Consider the following 16,828-nt stretch of genomic DNA (forward strand, 5'->3'; position numbering starts at 1 on the left):
CTCTAATTGTAAAGATGAACACTTGTTTGATAAGGATTAGTCATTAATTTGATGTAAAGCTTATCCACTCTTAAAAAAACATGCACAGTGTTTAGATGGAAAGAAAAGTTCTGCAGGCAGAGGCAGTAAATTTGCAAGTTTACATTAAGTACACTTCACTTGCTTTCAAGCTTCCATTTATTAAAGGAAAATAATCAAAATAATCTAGAAATGCAATCTGCTTAGACATTTTAGTCAGGTTTCTTGGATCAAAAGTTCAACCATGCCTACACTACACTAAGTATTTGTTCTCAGAAGTGAATAAAAAGGAAATAAAGAAAATTCAAATACAACGATTAAAAAAAAAAATCAAAGCTATCAGGTCAAAACACTTTAAAAAAGGTGTTTCTACTCTGGTCAGACCACAGCAACCTGGCTGCACAGAGGACAGAGAAATGTCCTCACATTAATTTTCAAGCCAAGCTCCTCTGTGATATGGCAGGTGAGTTTTCTTCTCACTGCCTCTAATTTTGGCACATCTGTTCTTTGTCAGGAGACAGACAAGTGTTGGAAAAGCCTGAACTTAGAGACCCACAGAACAGCAGAAGTCAGCTTTGACAACAGTAATTTTAGTTATGGAAGACACCAAAGGCTGGATGCAGAAAAAACTGAGGACAGATTCCAGCTGCAGCACATCCAGCACCAGGGCTGAAAATGTCTCCAAGCAAACAGCCCAATAAGGATGCAGCAAACAACACAACTGCCCAGCAGCTCATCTGTCTCTGGTTTAAGTTTCCATGATAGCAATTACACACTTGCAGATAGCAATGGAACAAGCAAAGCTTTCCCAGGTACACATTTAGGTCAATTATGGCTCCAAGAGATGAGATCAGACAGCCACAGCCACTGGCTTCCTCCCTGTCCTTATCTACTTGCAAGGAGAACAGGGACAGCCAGGCTGCTGGGGCCCTCCTAACTACTGAATAGGATATTCCAGGGAAACACTTTCCACCAATTCCAAACCTAGAAATTCCAAGGAAACTTTCCACCAATTCCAGACCTAGCGACAGCCACTTCCATGAGCAGCTTTGGAGTTAAAATTCATTTTGAATGGATATAGTGATATCATAAAAGTGATAGGACAGAGTTTAATGGTAGATCAGCTGCTAGACTGGATCATTCATGCATCTCCTGTACAAAATTGAGGCCTCACTTCCAAAGTACTGGAAGTTACTTTACTCAGGTAGCATCTTGTGTAGGATGTGGAAGGTATTAAGACCCCACATAGGCAATTCTACCAGTACAGTTCAAATAAATTGTTCTTAACGTCTGTCTCTTCAGTCTTTTTGTTACAGTTTCTTTAATCCACCCTTCAGTTTCACTCAACTTTTCAATACTTTCAACTACTACTTCTAGCAACTGAAAAACCCAAAGCAGTATTCTAGTAGTCTACCCTTGACCTAGACAGAGCTAAACTCTACACATGCCAGGGAGGATACCCAAGGGAAGATCTGATTTCCCATCTGTTTGCTGAAATCCTGCCACCAGCTGTACAGAAACCCCAAAAAATAAGAACCCTGCTTGCCCAGAACAGTCAAACCTCAGAGAAACTGAGGAGTCAGACTCACAGGACCTCAGAGTCTTATGATGCACATGAGCCCTACATGAAAGGCTGCTCTCAGGGTGAGCTGGGGAGATGCCCTGCAGCGAGTCCTGCCTTTGCTCTGCTCTCCAAGGGCACTCAGGAAGCCAACCAAGTGCATCTTGTCTTCACAGACTCCATGTCAACCTACACAGACAGGATTTCTGTCCTCTCCTCCCTCAGGTGCCTGGCAGCAGCTTCCCCCAGGCACTTCCACAAGCAGAAAAAGCAGCACTGGACAAAACAAGTCTCATTTTGTCAGGAGTCTGCCCTTTCCTGGTTGATAGAGAAGTCAAAACCTTCCTTTAAAGGTACGGGGAAAAAGAAACTATTTTTATTTCTCTGTCCTTTCAGGTAACACCACAGAATCAATGCTTTGATTACAGCCCTAGCTTGCAGTCCCAAACTTGGAGAAGCAAATGAGGCCCACAAAAGGGCAACACAAAACTGTTCTACCAGTGTTTCTATAAATAATGTCTATACAAGTGCACAAATCTCTGGTATTCGAAAGAAAAACTACAAAGACTTAATTATGGCAATGCAGCAGCCTTCCTCCACAAATTCAACCTGAAGTGCATTACTTCCCCCCATACTGATTATATGTTCCAGAAACGAAACCTCAGAGTACCAGAACAATCCAAAATACTTAGAGACCATTAGACTTGTATGTACAAAAGACTTCATCATACACACAGGCACCCTAGAGATTTATGTCATGCTACTTTGTTTACAGAAATCTCAGTTAAAGAAGATTTACACCATTTTCACTGGTTTTCCTTGATTAAAGTCTTTCTTAAAATAGGGTAAAAGAGCCTTTGGTAGAAGTCTTAGCCATGGGCCTGGTGTGCTCACAGCAAGGGAGAAACACATCCAGGTAGCAAAGTTACTTGGACAATGATGTTTCCTTGAAAAGTAGGAAGCAGAAAGTACAATGGAAAAAGTCTTTTTCAATTCTTATCCCAGTAAGGGCTAAACCAAGCAGGACCTGAGAGGTTAAACCTGGTACATCTGCTAGTAAAGAATAACTTCAGTTCTGAAATTAACCCAAAACGATGTCACTCCACAGATGATGCAGGAGTGACTGGACTAAAATCGAATGGAGGGGAGCACAGAACACTCAGCTTGAGACCAACACACACAGGATGGAAGAAGACAGTTAAGTATCAAAGTAACAGAATACAAGTCTTTCCCACATGGATATTCAGTGGGAAATATGGCCACGTTCTGGAAGCTCTGAGCCCCATGGCAGCCTTCCCTGCTGTCCACTCCCAGAAGTCCAAACATTTGAACATTCCCTGCTATGGCTCTCCCTCTGAAGAACACACCCCAGTCTGGGGGGTGGTCTGTTGTGGCTGCCCTTCAGAAAACCCAGCTCTTCCCAAGTAGCCAGGGACTAACACCAAATTTCTGATTTCATTTCAGCTTCAAGTTAATTCCACAGATGACAGGATAATTGTCCAAGCTAAGCTCATCCAGCACCAGTTCTAATGCTTCACCAGATAGAGAATAACTCAAACGCTGAAGTTGACCCCCACTATGCTGTTTGCATGCTGCAGAGTATTTTGGTGAACAAGCAATGCCACAGAAGTCAGCGACAGCATCAGCTCCATCAGCACCTTGGATGAAGCTCTCTACAGCAACCCCAACCTTATTTCCATGGTGGTTTGTCAGCCCATCACAATGAACGCTGCAAACAACAGTGAGATGTGCTGAGCAAGGCAAAGGACAACTTGCTTTGCTTGTCACCTCCCAGGGCTTCTCCAAGCCTCGGTTTCTTTGATGTTCTGCCCTCTTTCAACTAAAGCCAAACTGCAAAGTTGTATTTTGAAATACTTACAATTCAGTATTTTGGGTCAATTTCTCTTTAAAAAGGGGGTTAATACTACTTAGGATCTATCTGCTTGTGTTACTGAAGACATATTTCATTACTGGCATGAGTGGCTGTGTACAACTGCCTGCCCCCAAGCCAGCCCACCAATGCCGCTTTACAGCTCTTCACTGCATTCCTAATCAAGAGGAAAAATAACAGATTTACTACTCCAACTTCCACTGGAGTCTTGCTCAAGGTATTCATTTTTCAGAAATGGCAATAATTCAGTACAGCAGCTTGGATAAGTTTAGTTACAGTATCACTGAACAAGGAACATCCAGCTTCAAGTCTTCTGAAATCCAGCTCCCCAAAGGAAGGCCAAGAACACCCTATTAAGGAAGTCTTTTGCAGAGTTTGGGTTTTTCCCCCCTCCTTATCAGACTTTGGAAAAGTTCCACCACCACCATGATAGCTATTACAATGTCCTTAGTTGCCTCACTCATGCATATACACACACAAATTCCAAAAAAATTTCCAGACGGATCTTACCACAGTTACCTTGTTGTAACTATTTTCAGCATTAATACCCATGAAGAGGAACAAGGCCTCTGAAGTATCCAGTTGTCCCCAGCAAGCCCTACACAGCACACATCCAGTTAACAGCTTAACCTGCAGCCACATTCACGTGTCAAAACAACTGCTGCTTTCTAGACTTCACATGAAGATTCCAAATCCAAGGAGTTTCAGAAGAAAACCAAAGCCAGGAATCAGCAACTGTGTTTTAAGTGAAGCCTTTACAAACAGTGCTTTTTGCTGGACATCCATGACTCCAGAAACAGCTTTCCCATTTCAACCAACATTCCAAAAAGCTGCCTGTTTGCCCTCCGTCCCCAGCTCACTTTGCATGGCTCTGCAGGCCCAAGCCTCACTTCCAGGTGCACACTGGTACTTCCTGAAAGAGAACAGAGCAACTCGGCTCAGAGCAGCACAACCTGACACCTTGTAACAGACCAAACGTCCGAGATACCACTGCTTGCAACAAGATCATGCTGCATTTCTTCCCTGCTACTACAGGCTGGTTCCTCCCTGTAGCTCTGAGCAGCAGCAATGGACTCGAGGCCTTCCTTAAGGGATGACACATTACCCCTGGAAAACCCACAGCCAGCTGGGGGTCACCTCCTTGACACCAGTACCAGAAATTATTAGGCAGGTGAGGGGAAGAACAGGTCAGGGCTACTCACACTCCAGTTTACCCTCAGATTTCTGTGGTATCAAGTCCATTCTCTCAGTGCTTCTCAACTGCCCAAAGCAAAGGGACAAAGTTTGGGCTGTTTTGCTAAAGCTGCCCTCCAAATAAGGCCAGTTGACACCGAAGGAGGCTGTGGTTTGTGACCTCTGCCCATGCCACAGGCAGCTGACACGTATGCAAGTCAATGCCCACAGCAATCCTGCACCATTTGGGGCTAATGCATCCAAAGATAGAAGCTGGAAAGCAGCAGGGGCTGAGGGCTCCAGCTCTTTGCTGGGCACAGTAAATAGTCCCAGTAAAATGTCAGTATTCCAAATTCCTGAATTGCCACTGACTTCACTTTGAGGTCTTCGCTTTGCCACTAACTTCATTTTGAGGTCGTTCATGCAAACCAGTCAGTCATCCTGAAATTTTGAAGCGCCGTGAAGAAAGAAATAGTTGTCTTTTAGCAATCCAGTTAATTCACAAGAATTACAGCACAAACTGAGTTCTAGGCACATCCCTAAAGCTTTCCTGACAGCACTGGGAAGTTACAGCACCAATACCTAGAAGAGGGCTGAAGTTACAAGTCATGAAGCTCATTTCTCAGAGTTTAAAACCCACATGAGATGTCATAGGCAGATCTTACACCACCAGCTACTCAAGCTGGAGACAAATGCAGAACAGCTGCACGTTTTTTTCTGGGACAATTCAGTACCTAAGAGGTTATTTTGAGAGAAACATGACATTACTTTGATTCAGCCAGTGAAAGCTACTATGAAACAAGTGCATGTTTAAGTATCTGAATGTTTCACTCTGGTTCACAGGATGTGATAAGCACTAATTAGGCTGTTTGGAGTCATGTGCTCTGAAGACACCACCCATACCAAGTGGAAGAGTTCTATCCCGTTGTATCCAGGTACACTTCCCAGTAGAAACAGCCTTTACAGCCCTTTGAACTGGGCAGGTGAAAAGATCTCAAACTCCATGCTGGGTGCCAACCCAGTTCCTCCACGGAGACAATTCCTCTTCCCTGCCCCATCAGACTTGCCAGGCTCCTGCCCGTTACTCCAGCAGCCTAACGATCCCCTTCTCCTTAAGTTACTCCTTTTTTCCAGGTTAATTGCCAGCAAAGCACTGCACAGCCACGTTCCTCCTACTCCTGAAAGCTGACAACATACTTCTCTCCATCATCCTGGCTTGCACGTAGGTGGAATGAGATCTGAGATAAAATATTGTATCCTCTATTTCAGAAGCCTGGGCAGGCTCCATTTCTGTCTCTTCCAGCTGCAGATGGTCGTTTTTATGGAAAATAAATAAATAAAATGAGAGCTTATCAAGCTGACCTATTCCACCTTTGTGGTATCATTTGTGGGTTCCATGGCTTGTTCCTTGAGCAGGTTAACATTGATATTTTAATAATTGCTAATGCAGACAGTTCATGCAATAGATAGCAACAGTACCCCAGATAGGCACCTATAGCACTGCCAGTGAGAGAACTCAATTCATCATTCCTATAACCTGAAGTGGGACAAGAGCACTTTTCAGTGCACACACTCAGAAAAACATCACTGTTGGTGCACCTTTGCCCTTCCCCAAGCTCCAAAGCAGGCACAGAACCACTTGTCACTGAAGCATTTTAGAACCTCATGCCCCTCCTTCACTTATCTGCACAAAGTTTCAACACTTACAGCCCAGTATTTCCTGTGCTAGGAAAGAAAGCACCACTTCTATCTCGCAAACCCACTGTAATCAGTAACAGCTGAAGCAAAGCAGGTATCAGATGTCAGCCTCCTCCCCTCCAGTTTACAAGCACTCCTTCATAAAACCTCCCTCACCTCCACCAAGGAAAGTTCATTTCCAAATACCACATGCTTTAGTAACAGACAAAAGGCATCTCAGTGCTTTATCTGAGGCTCAGAACATGACAGGCACTACAACAAACCTGTCACAGCTCCTTCCGTCACGCTGCCATCCCTTCCCAGTGGACTCGCCTTTGTAACATAAATATGCCTTTATATTCACCAGAAAGCCAAGCTGCACTTCCACTCAGCACTACCTAACATGATTCACTAGCCAAGTTCTTTTCTTCTAAAAGAAAGCCTTATTGCACACAGCTACATCACACAAGAAAACAAACAGGTGAGGCACACAGAAGAGTGCCTATGAGACCTGAAGTCTGCAAGAGTTCCGAGCTCACACCCAACCTCCCCACAGTGAGGGGAGTGTGCACAGAAAGGAAAGAAATCAGTTTCCTGTACAGAGTTGTGAAGAAAGACCAGGTCTCATCTGCTGAACAAAAAACATTCTCTAAAAGAGTAAGAGCGGGAACAATTTCCACGCACGAACTTAAACTCCATGTTGGGGGGCAAAGCACTTACCAGGGAAGGGCAACATCTGCTCAGATCCCAGCGAAAGAACAGGACTGTCAAAAGGAACACGGGGAAGAGGCGCAATTAAAGTCCCAAAACCACGTAAATAAAAAGCCTTAACAAGTCCCACTTATAAAAGGAACGGGAATTTCGGCCGCACGCACAAGGACAGCCGAACACTGCTGACACCGCGGCCCCAGCGGCCGGAGCAGCCGAGCGAGGGCCGGCGGCTGCCAGAGGCATGAGACGATCCTCGGCCGGGCTCGGCGGGGACCGGCCACCCCCGCGGGCCGGGCAGGGGGGCGGCAGCGCCGGGCGAGGCTCACAGAACACGGGCACCAGGAGCCCCCCTGCACCGGGGAGCCCACCCTGCCCCGGCCGCCCGAACCCCGCAGGGCCCGGCCCGGGGCCGCCCGGCATCGCCGCCCGCCCGGGGACAGGAGGCCGCCGCACCGCGGCCGCGGAGCCGGGCCGCCTTCTCCTCCTCCTGCCGGCCGTGCCGAGCGGAGCGGGGCCGAGGGCGCCGTGCCGGCCCCGCCGCCACCCCTCACCCGCAGCCGAGGGGGCGTGTGCGGCCCTCAGTGACAGCGCGGCCGCGCTCCGCCAGGCCCCGGCGCGGCGGGCCGGCCCTCCCCGCCGCGGGACAAGGGGCACCCTGGCGGGTCCTTACCGCTGGGCAGGGCATGGCGCGGAGCCCCCGCCCGTGCCGGGGCGCGGCGTCCTGCCGGGGCCGGGGTCGCTACGGGCTCGGGGCCGCCGCCGCCGCCTCACGGACACAACAACATGGCGGCCGCCAGGCCTCCTCCCTCCTCCCCCCGCGGGGCGGGGCCAGGCGCGCGCCGCTCCCACCCTCCGCCCTGAGGGGAGTGGGGGGGCGGCCCCCGGCCCGCGCTGGGGGGCCCGTGGAATCCTGGAATCAGGGAATGACGGAATCGTGGAGTCACGGAATCACGGCGTCATCAAGGCTGGAAGATCACCTACTGGTTTAAGGTCACCTGCTGGTTTAAGATCATCTCTTCCAACCGTCAGCCCAGCGGCACCACCGTAACCCCTAAACCTCCACACCGCATCAGCCAGCGGCAGATGCAGACGCCTCTTGAGCACCCCGAGGGAGGGCGACTCCACCACTTCCCTGGGCAGCCCCTTCCAAGGCCTGACCGCCCGGACGGTGAAAAGTTTTTTTCTAATCTGTAACGTCGCGGCCCTGCTTGCCTCAGCGCTCGCCATGCCCTCAGGAGGCGGCTGCCATCCCTTGGCCCCTCAGAGGGTGAAAGGCAGGGCCACAGGGATGAATAAGGGACTGAGCATCTCGCTTAGGAGGAGACACTGCGGGAGCCGGGCCTGCTAGTCTGGAGAAGGGAAGACTGAGAAGAGATCTCATCAATCCATGCAAATATCTCCAAGCGGTGTCAGAGGACAGTACCAGACTCTTTTCATTGGTTCCCAGAGACAGAACGAGGAGCAATGGCCATAAATTAAAACACAAGAAGTTCTACCTCAACATGAGGAAGAGCTATCCATTGAGCAGAACATTGGACCAGCTGCCCAGGAAGGGCATGGAGACTCCCCATCTGGAATAATCCAAACCCTGGACGTGTTCCTGTGTCACCTGCTCAAGGTAACCATCTCCAGCGGGTTAGACTGGGTGACCTTCTGAGGTGCCTCCCAACCCCAGCTATTCTGTGGTTCTGTGATTCTGTGAAGCCACCTCACCCCTTCCCTGTTATCCCCCTGTGGAGTCCGTAAGCCCAGCACTGGCTGAGCGAGGTTGTGGAACAGGCAGCCTCTCAGCAGAGGTTTGGCAGCCACCTCTGCCAATCTGAGTCAGGTAACAGTGGAAGTGTGTGCTGAGGGGGGCTGAGGTGTGTGTACCCACACCTCGCAGCATCCGCTGCCATCCATCCTCCTTAGGATCCTCAAAAACCCCTGGAGAACACCCTGTTCAACTATAACCTGAGATTAGCTCAGTGGGTCAGAGCATGGTGCTGGTAACTCCAAGGCTGTGGCTTCAATCCCTATACAGGTCATTCACCTGTGAGTTGGACTTGATGATCCCATTGAACTCAGAATGTTCTGTGATCTACAGAAGCCATTCTGGTGCACAAGGTCTTCTGGCCGATGTTTCCTGCATTGCTTTGGTGACATTCAGCTCAGCTGTAGGAACATGTGTGGCCCTACACCACCAGGACACGCTCTGTCCAAGCCACCCTGCACAGCCCTCAGCTCCTAAAGCATGAGGTAATGGGGAGCTGGGAGCCAGCACGAGGCAGGACTGCCAAAAAACACATGGAAACTGAGAGACCAGTGATGAAGTAAAAGGCCTGTGAGCGTTAAGCTACAGAAAACACAGGAAAGCTGGAGAGTGGCAGCAGTGTTGGAGGTGGCAGGAATGTTGCTGGTTCCAAAATGAAGCTCTAGCTAAGCCTTGTGCAATGGAGCTCCTTTCCAGCGGCAAGGTTTATATCTGGGTTTTGTTGCAACTGTGATGGATCATTAATGTTTTATTTTTATACAAATCTTTAATTTACAATACCGTATGTAGGTCAGGTTGTACTTTTGCGGGAGATTTCCACCTGCTCCTCATGTTTGCCTTGATCTGAAATGAAATGCTTGCAAGTAGCTATAAAATGCACTCCTAAATTATCCACAGGACTCTCCCTCTGAGTCCAAGGCTAGTCATTGTAACAGATGGACTTCAGTCTGTCATTAGGTCATGTCTAAGCTGGAAGGAGGATAAATGTTCAGAGGGAACAATGCAAAATACAGGATCCTGTGTCTTCACACTCAGATATGAGCCACGCAGTCAGTTGTGTTCTGGTTTGGCTCCCTCGGTCAGGGACAGCAAACATTTGAAAGGAAGTTAATCAGCCCCTCTGAAAGGATTTTTTCCAACAACAAGCCATCATCTGAATGCAAATGTGATGTGAATGTCAGTATGTACTTTCAGAGGAACTTTGGAAGAAGTACAGGTAACTGAAGGGAAAAACAGGATTGCTGGCCTGTTTACACCGGAAAGCAATGAAAATATGTAGAGCCAGTAGAGCTGTAGCTGAAAAGGATGTGTGTTGGCAGCATCAGCAAACAAAATATGAATTTTGAGAAGTCCCTGTTAAATGTTGCCTTTTGCAGTGTGCCTGGAGGGAGATCAAATGTGACCTACTTTGGGAAGCTGGATCCTGGAGACCTGGGGCTCCCGTACAGCAGAACCTGCTGGGTGCTCCTTCTGGTCCTTAAAGAGGGGAAAATCCTGCAGTGCCATCTCCGTGGCTGGAAAAGCTGGCACTTCCAGCTGCTTGTTATATTTATATATTTTATCTTTACCAATCTGGTCACACACAGCACATGGAGACATTCCATGTCTTGTGTCCCAAACCTCTCCATATCTTGTGTTCCTGTCTATTTTTTAATACATGGCCCCATGTTAAATGACTTTTGCTTCTATTTTCCATGATGATCAGGGCAAAGGATGAGAATTATTTTATGGAAATGGAAATTACTGGACCCAAAGGGAGAGCAAGGCTTGTGAGAACCTGACACACAGCTCAGGGAACAAGGATCCCAAACCCAGAGTCCTGAAGGACCTGGAGCATATCCTCACTCATCCAGTACAGGGGTTTTAATCTGGGAGGTGGAGGGTGGTAATGAATTATGGAGGAGCTCCTGAAGCACTGATTGGTTTTAAGCAGGAGGAAGTAAAGCAATCCAGTCATTTAGACACCTGTTAGTGTGACCTCAAGAGCATTAAAAGCTTAAAATATAAAAGAAAAAGGAAAAAGCTGGGGTGTCATGGGGACAGACAAGTAAGTTTAAAAATGTAAAGTAAAAATGCATTGTGTCTTTACTAAAGATTGATTGCTTTTAACTAAGATTGTTCTCCTGATAATTGTTTCCTAGACATGGATATAGAATAGATTTATTAATTTATTCAATAAATTAATGGAAAGCAGGTCCATAAAAAAAGATAGCTAGGTGAAAAGGGTAGGAAAGTCACCTCAAACACACACCAGCTGTGGATGCACAAAGGGAATTTGTGAGATTACGAAGGGAAGAGTGGTCAGAAAGTGCCTGGATTCCCATGTTCCCTCTAACCAGCCTCACCTCCCCGGATCCCAGGACCACAGCCTGGCCCGTGTGTGCTTTTGCTCTTGCACAATATTTTTCAGACAGAACAAAAGGCAGGAGTGAGCTGATGGCATTTGCTGATGGCACAAAGCTGGGAGGCACCAGCCCTGCAGCAGGAATAGCTGTATTGCTGGAAGAGCTGGATAACATGGAGTGCTGGCACACTGGAAATGGGATGAAATTTAATAGTGGAAAGTACAAGGTCATGCCCTTGGGAATTGCTAACAAGAATCTCTGCCGCAAGCTGGGAGCTCATCAGTTGGAAATGACAGAAGAAGGGAAAAATCTGGGTGTATTTGTTGATCTCAAGATGACGACAGACTCCCAATCTGAAGCAGATCTGACAAAAATCACATATCCCTGGAGGTATTTCCAGGAGGTGGGGGAATGGTAACGCCATTATAGAAGGCTCTGCTGCACCTTCTCTGGAATTATGCATGCAGCTCTGGTCACTTTTAATCAGGAGACACAAACTTAAAATGTGACTGGAAAGCAATTATAGGCTAATCCTGATTTTTTTCTTGTACAAGAATATTGAAATAATTCGTTTAGCCAGAAAACCTGAATGCTGAGAAAAGATACAGTTGTTCTTTGTGAAACTTAGGGAGTAAACACAGCAGTAAACACATCTCCCTTAAGAGCAAGGGTGATGTACAGGGAAACAAGTATCCGATGGCCATGAGAAGTCTGGGCTGAAACATGAGAACACCAGAGCTTCCAGCAGCTCAATCCCGAGGCTCTGGGTCATCCTTCCCAGAGCTGCCATCCCCTGATGCTATTGCCACCAACAGCTGACCCTAAAAGCCCAACGAGTCCTTTCCAAACCTCTCTTACCATCTGAGGCACAGCCACTGAGTTACCAATTGGCTTCTTATGGAAAGACAAGAGGTGCCTGGTGTGGGAAGATACTCCTTGGGCTGCAGTTGCAGCACAAATGTCACTTGAGTTATTGGCTGTGTTAAAATCTGCACATGGTGGTGGTGAGGTGAGAGCATCCTGTCCTGGGTCATCCCACCCTGGTCCCTCAGATCACCTTTCCAGAGGCTGGCTTTCGTGCCCATCCCGTGCATGAGCTGCAGTCCTGGAGCCATCCCCACCTGGAACAGAGAGGAACAGCAAAACCAAAGGTGTGCCAGGTCCTTTGCTGCCCCTGGTACCACACAGTGACCTTTAATACACTTCCCTCCTGTGGCCCCAACAGCCATCTCAGCCTTTGCAGGCTGTTTCTGTTATGATGAAAAACTGATGGCAGGGTTAGATATGTCTTTAAAAAAACAGTCAGCACACCAAGTCCTGGTTAAGTAAGAATAGTCAGACCACAGAACACATGGGTGTTTTCCTTCTCAGGGCTCCAAACTGGCTCCCTTGGCCAGTTTTTTTACCCAAAACCAGCTCTTCTCATCCCATTTGCTTTGGGTTTTCATCTTTCATCCTATTTAAATGTTTCACTCATTTTGGTCTCCTGGGTTTTTGATGAATGCCTGAAAAGAATGCTGACCCTGACCACAGTATTTACACTCTGTTCCTCCGTGTGTAGGTGTTTCCATTCTTCCTGCTCCCATCCAACAAGTGCTATTTTATTGTTCATTCAAGCCAAGTGGCAGCAGGTGACATTGGGGTCAGCACAGCATGAGGGCCACCCCCTGACTCAAATGTGCCAGGAGACAGGCACCCACTGCCAGTCATCCTGATGGGGCCCCAAAACAGATGCTGTGACTCATTCTCTTGCAAAGTAGATGAATAATTTGAAAATAATGAGATTTTTATTACATACATATCATTTTGGCCAGAACATTTTGCAAGAGCCTCATTTTAGGATTTTTTTGTCTTGTAATAACCCCATTTTACAAGATGTGCCATTAGTGCTTTGCTGCAGGGAAGCAGCTCGAGGAAGCTGTCTTGGCTGCCCATCAAGATGATTATCACAGGACTACTCAGATATGAAGATTTGGGGGACTCAGAACTTCAAGTTCAGTGGAACAGAGACAACATTTTTGAGCAAACACTGAAAATGGCTTTGAGGACCGTGTTTCCAGGTAGGAGCACAGCTGGCTGAGCCTGGCTCTGCAAGGATGCCACCTGCAAGTCAAAGATGAAGCCATTGGTATTGAGGATGTGCCAGGAGTTCAGTGTGGACAGAATGTCTGGAAATAATAATCCATATGAGATTAATACTAGATTAATATGGCTTCTTCATTTTCTCCTATGGATCCAGGTTGGGAGAGCTGGGTCTGTTCAGTCAGGAGGGGAGAAGGCTCCGGGGAGAGCTCTGAGCCCCTTGCAGGGCCTAAAGGGGCTCCAGGAGCGCTGGAGAGGGACTGGGGACAAGGCATGGAGGGACAGGACACAGGGAATGGCTTCCCAGTGCCAGAGGGCAGGGCTGGATGGGATATTGGGAAGGAATTGTTCCCTGGGAGGGTGGGGAGGCCCTGGCAGAGGCTGCCCAGAGAAGCTGTGGCTGCCCCTGGATCCGTGGAAATGTCCAAGGCCAGGCTGGACATTGGGACTTGGAGCAGCCTGGGACAGTGGGAGGTGTCCCTGTCCATGGCGGTGGGTGGGAATGGGGTGAACTTCAAGGTCCCTTCCCACTCAAACCATCCCATGACATTGTTTGCCTTGTGAGCTAAAAATAAGTAAAAGGTTGAAAACATTTTCTGCTGAACCTGTCTTTTCTCTGGAAAAGCAAACTGGCACAACTCTAACCTGTGTCATGTGCTGTGTTGCTACAACAAAGCTGCCTGAAAAAAATGCTTTTCATAATAAACCATATCTATTTTCCCTAATAAGCACTTAATCACCTTCCTCCTGAGGTTGGATAATTAGAGAAACAGCAGGCAAAGAGAGGGCAACAAGCTGTTGGATTGGAGAAGCTGCTTGAAATATCATTAGAAGATCATATTATTTTAACTGAATATCTTCAGTGATAATTCTTTCCTGTAGACACAGCCTGGTGACCTGCTCAGGGCTGCGCCTGCTGGGAATTCCCACCCACAGGAACTTGCACCATTAAAACTCCAAAGCTGAGCAATTCCTTGGTTCCTCTGGCCAGGAGGATGCTGTACCTGCAGACTCCTGGAGCAATGGGAACTGGTGTTCCGGCCCCTGCACTGCTGCAGTGCCAGGCAGGGGGTCAGTTAAGAATCATCTTGGGTCACCTCAGGTGACTTTGATTAGTGACTGAAATAAAAAATATCCTACAATAAGACTTTAGGCTAAGAATAAACTTGGAGGAGATTAATTGGAGAATGATGGGAAATTGGAAAAATAATTAATAAATTACTGTTGGATCCATCAGGTCAACAGTTTAACACTGACACCTTTGGCTCTGTGGCTGTCAAGGACATGCTGTGGAAGGTGTCATTGTCATTGAAGGGCTCCAGCATGTCCAGGGAAGGGAACAGAGCTGGGAAGGGGCTGGAGCCTCAGGAGCGGCTGAGGGAGCTGGGAAAGGGGCTCAGCCTGGAGCAAAGGAGGCTCAGGGGGGACCTTGTGGCTCTGCACAGGAGGGGGCAGCCGGGGGGGGTCGGGCTCTGCTCCCAGGGAACAGGGACAGGAGGAGAGGGAACGGCCTCAGGCTGGGCTGGGGAGGTTCAGGTTGGATATTAGGAAAATTTCTTCACTGGAAGGGTTGTAAAGCCCTGGACCAGTGTGCCCAGGGCAGTGGTGGGGTTCCCATCCCTGGAAGTGTTCAAAAAAATGCATGGATGGGACTTAGTGCCATGGTCTAGTTGCCAAGGTGGTGATTGGTCAGACTTGGAGGTCTTTTCCAATCTGCGTGATTCTGTGATTCTGTGATTCCAGGGTTTGTAATTTCCATTAGTCCTTGATAAGTTAATGTATGTATCATTAAAATAAAATGGAAAAAAGGAAAAAGTAGAGTCGGATTGAAATATTGCAAAGCCCAGGGTTATCCTGATTCATGCCTGTTACTGTAATTGCATTTCAGCTGCTTTGAACATTTAATGGCCAATTTCTACAACTTTGCAATTTAGTACTGTGGGTCTCTCTTTTTTTTTAGATTACACATGATGACACTATTTTTTAAGTATGTTTAGAAGTGCTGGCCCTTCAGAGTTCCCTGGCCCCTCTGACCGGTGCATGAGCAGTGTTAAACCCTCTGTGATGTCCCTTGGAGAAGCAGAGGGGACAGCAGGGGCCTCATCTGGTTTGGGTGTGGGGCCCAGAAACTGCTGAGACTCCTGTGTGAGTGGGAAAACAGCTCCCTTTGGGGCTGCTCAACAGCAAAGCAGATCCTCTATCCAGCCCCAGGCTGTCATTTGGGACTTTGAGGTGGAATTTGAGCAAAGGCAGGAGGAGCTGTGGAAGCCTCGGTGCTGCTCAGGAAGGAGGATGCTGGACGGCAGCGTCCGTGACAGCCCGGCAAGGAAAACACACTGACCTCCAGCAGCACATTCCTGGGGTCGCTCCAGCCTTTCAGTTTTCCTCCTGGTGCTTTTTGTGCCACTTGAAATGAAAAAGCTGCTTTTGTGTCTTGTCACCATCCGAGTGGGGAGCGGCCTCCCTGCACAGCTGGAGTCAGGAGGTGATCCCTGTGTAGCTGTCACAGCACTGGGACAGCGCTGCCGGAACCAGGGCACTCGTCCCAGGCCTTGACTTGTGACATCTTATCATCCTCACCGTTACACTCAGTGCTGAACAACTTCCTCCTGGCCATGAATCACACCGGGGAAGGGTCCTTTCAATAAAAGCTCCTTTCCAAAGCCTTTTTTGCTGGAGAAATTCTCTTCTTCACATCTGATCCAAAGCCTGCTTGCCCTGTACCTTCAGATGGCTCTGGATTGAACCTCAGAAAATGGATTTTCAGCAGAACCAGCAGCCAGCAAGCTGATTTTAATGCTTTGCTTTATCTGTGCGAGACAGGTCGGCAGTTTCCCTGCACAGAGATCGGAAAGCTGTGATTTCCATTAAGATTTCAGATTTAGCTTTTACTTTTGTGAAGTCTTGAAGGTCTCTGGCATGTTGTGACAGGTGAACAGATGCACTTTTTTTTTGCCAGATAAATTTGTATGAATAGTGTGTCTCCATATAATTATCTAACTGGGTTATACATGAGGAGTTAATATCCCCAATTCTGGGCAGAGGCTCCAACAGCTCCCCGTGCTTTAGGAAATCAAATAGAGAATACACAGTTGGTAAGGTTACAAAAAACACCCCAAAAAGAGGAATAGTGACTCAAAACAGCTCGATGACACATTCAAAGCCCACTGAGTCACCTGGCATCTCACCAGCACTGCTCTGAGGAGGGTTGGCACAGGAGGGGAGATGCCTTTACAAGGGAATCATGTTTCAGTTGCCAAGCGTTCTCCTCCAGGAAACAGAACTGGAGCAAAGCTTGGATCGACATCATCACCGGAATTTGATTCTGGTAGGCTGCTCTGCACGGCGTGTTGATGCTGGGGCTCCAGTCCCAAGGTCTGACAGGTGCAGCTATGTTTGAGAAATAGAAACAATGAATATTTCATTTAAAAATTAGTAATTCAACAGAATGGGGGAGATGGCAGGTTCCAGACAGCCCGTCGTGACATTTGCAGTGTGAATCCGTAACACCCAGCTCTGCGTGATGGGAACAGAGCTCGGGCGTGCTGCTGGCCCTGGGAGAGCCCTTGGGGTGTGCGGCCCCCTGCTCGCTCCCCCTGCGGGGTCACGGGCGCCCC

The 16,828-nt window shown here is 48.0% G+C and overlaps 1 protein-coding gene and 1 long non-coding RNA gene across 8 annotated transcripts in view; one reads left to right on the top strand and one right to left on the bottom strand.

Moving 5' to 3' along the window:
* MTMR3 (myotubularin related protein 3) overlaps positions 1–7,800 on the bottom strand; it is a 74,684-nt gene extending 66,884 nt beyond the window's left edge. For 3 of the 7 annotated variants that reach the window (XM_069031390.1, XM_069031384.1, XM_069031392.1), the window contains exons 1-2: positions 7,702–7,799; positions 7,041–7,084 (exon numbers count right to left, since the gene is read on the bottom strand). The gene's annotated coding sequence lies outside the window, so the exon portion shown is untranslated. Of the gene's footprint in view, positions 1–7,040; positions 7,085–7,701 lie in introns of all 7 variants that reach the window. The other 4 variants (XM_069031391.1, XM_069031387.1, XM_069031388.1 and 1 more) reach the window with 3 other exon arrangements.
* Positions 7,801–7,899: 99 nt separating this feature from the next.
* Positions 7,900–10,460, top strand: LOC138119484 (uncharacterized). The gene is made up of 2 exons (XR_011155519.1): positions 7,900–8,649; positions 10,161–10,460. It is a non-coding gene; the product is annotated as an uncharacterized lncRNA (long non-coding RNA).
* The last annotated feature ends 6,368 nt before the right edge of the window (positions 10,461–16,828 follow it).

Source organism: Aphelocoma coerulescens, chromosome 15 (genome assembly GCF_041296385.1).
Source record: "Aphelocoma coerulescens isolate FSJ_1873_10779 chromosome 15, UR_Acoe_1.0, whole genome shotgun sequence".
Lineage (NCBI taxonomy): Eukaryota > Metazoa > Chordata > Aves > Passeriformes > Corvidae > Aphelocoma > Aphelocoma coerulescens.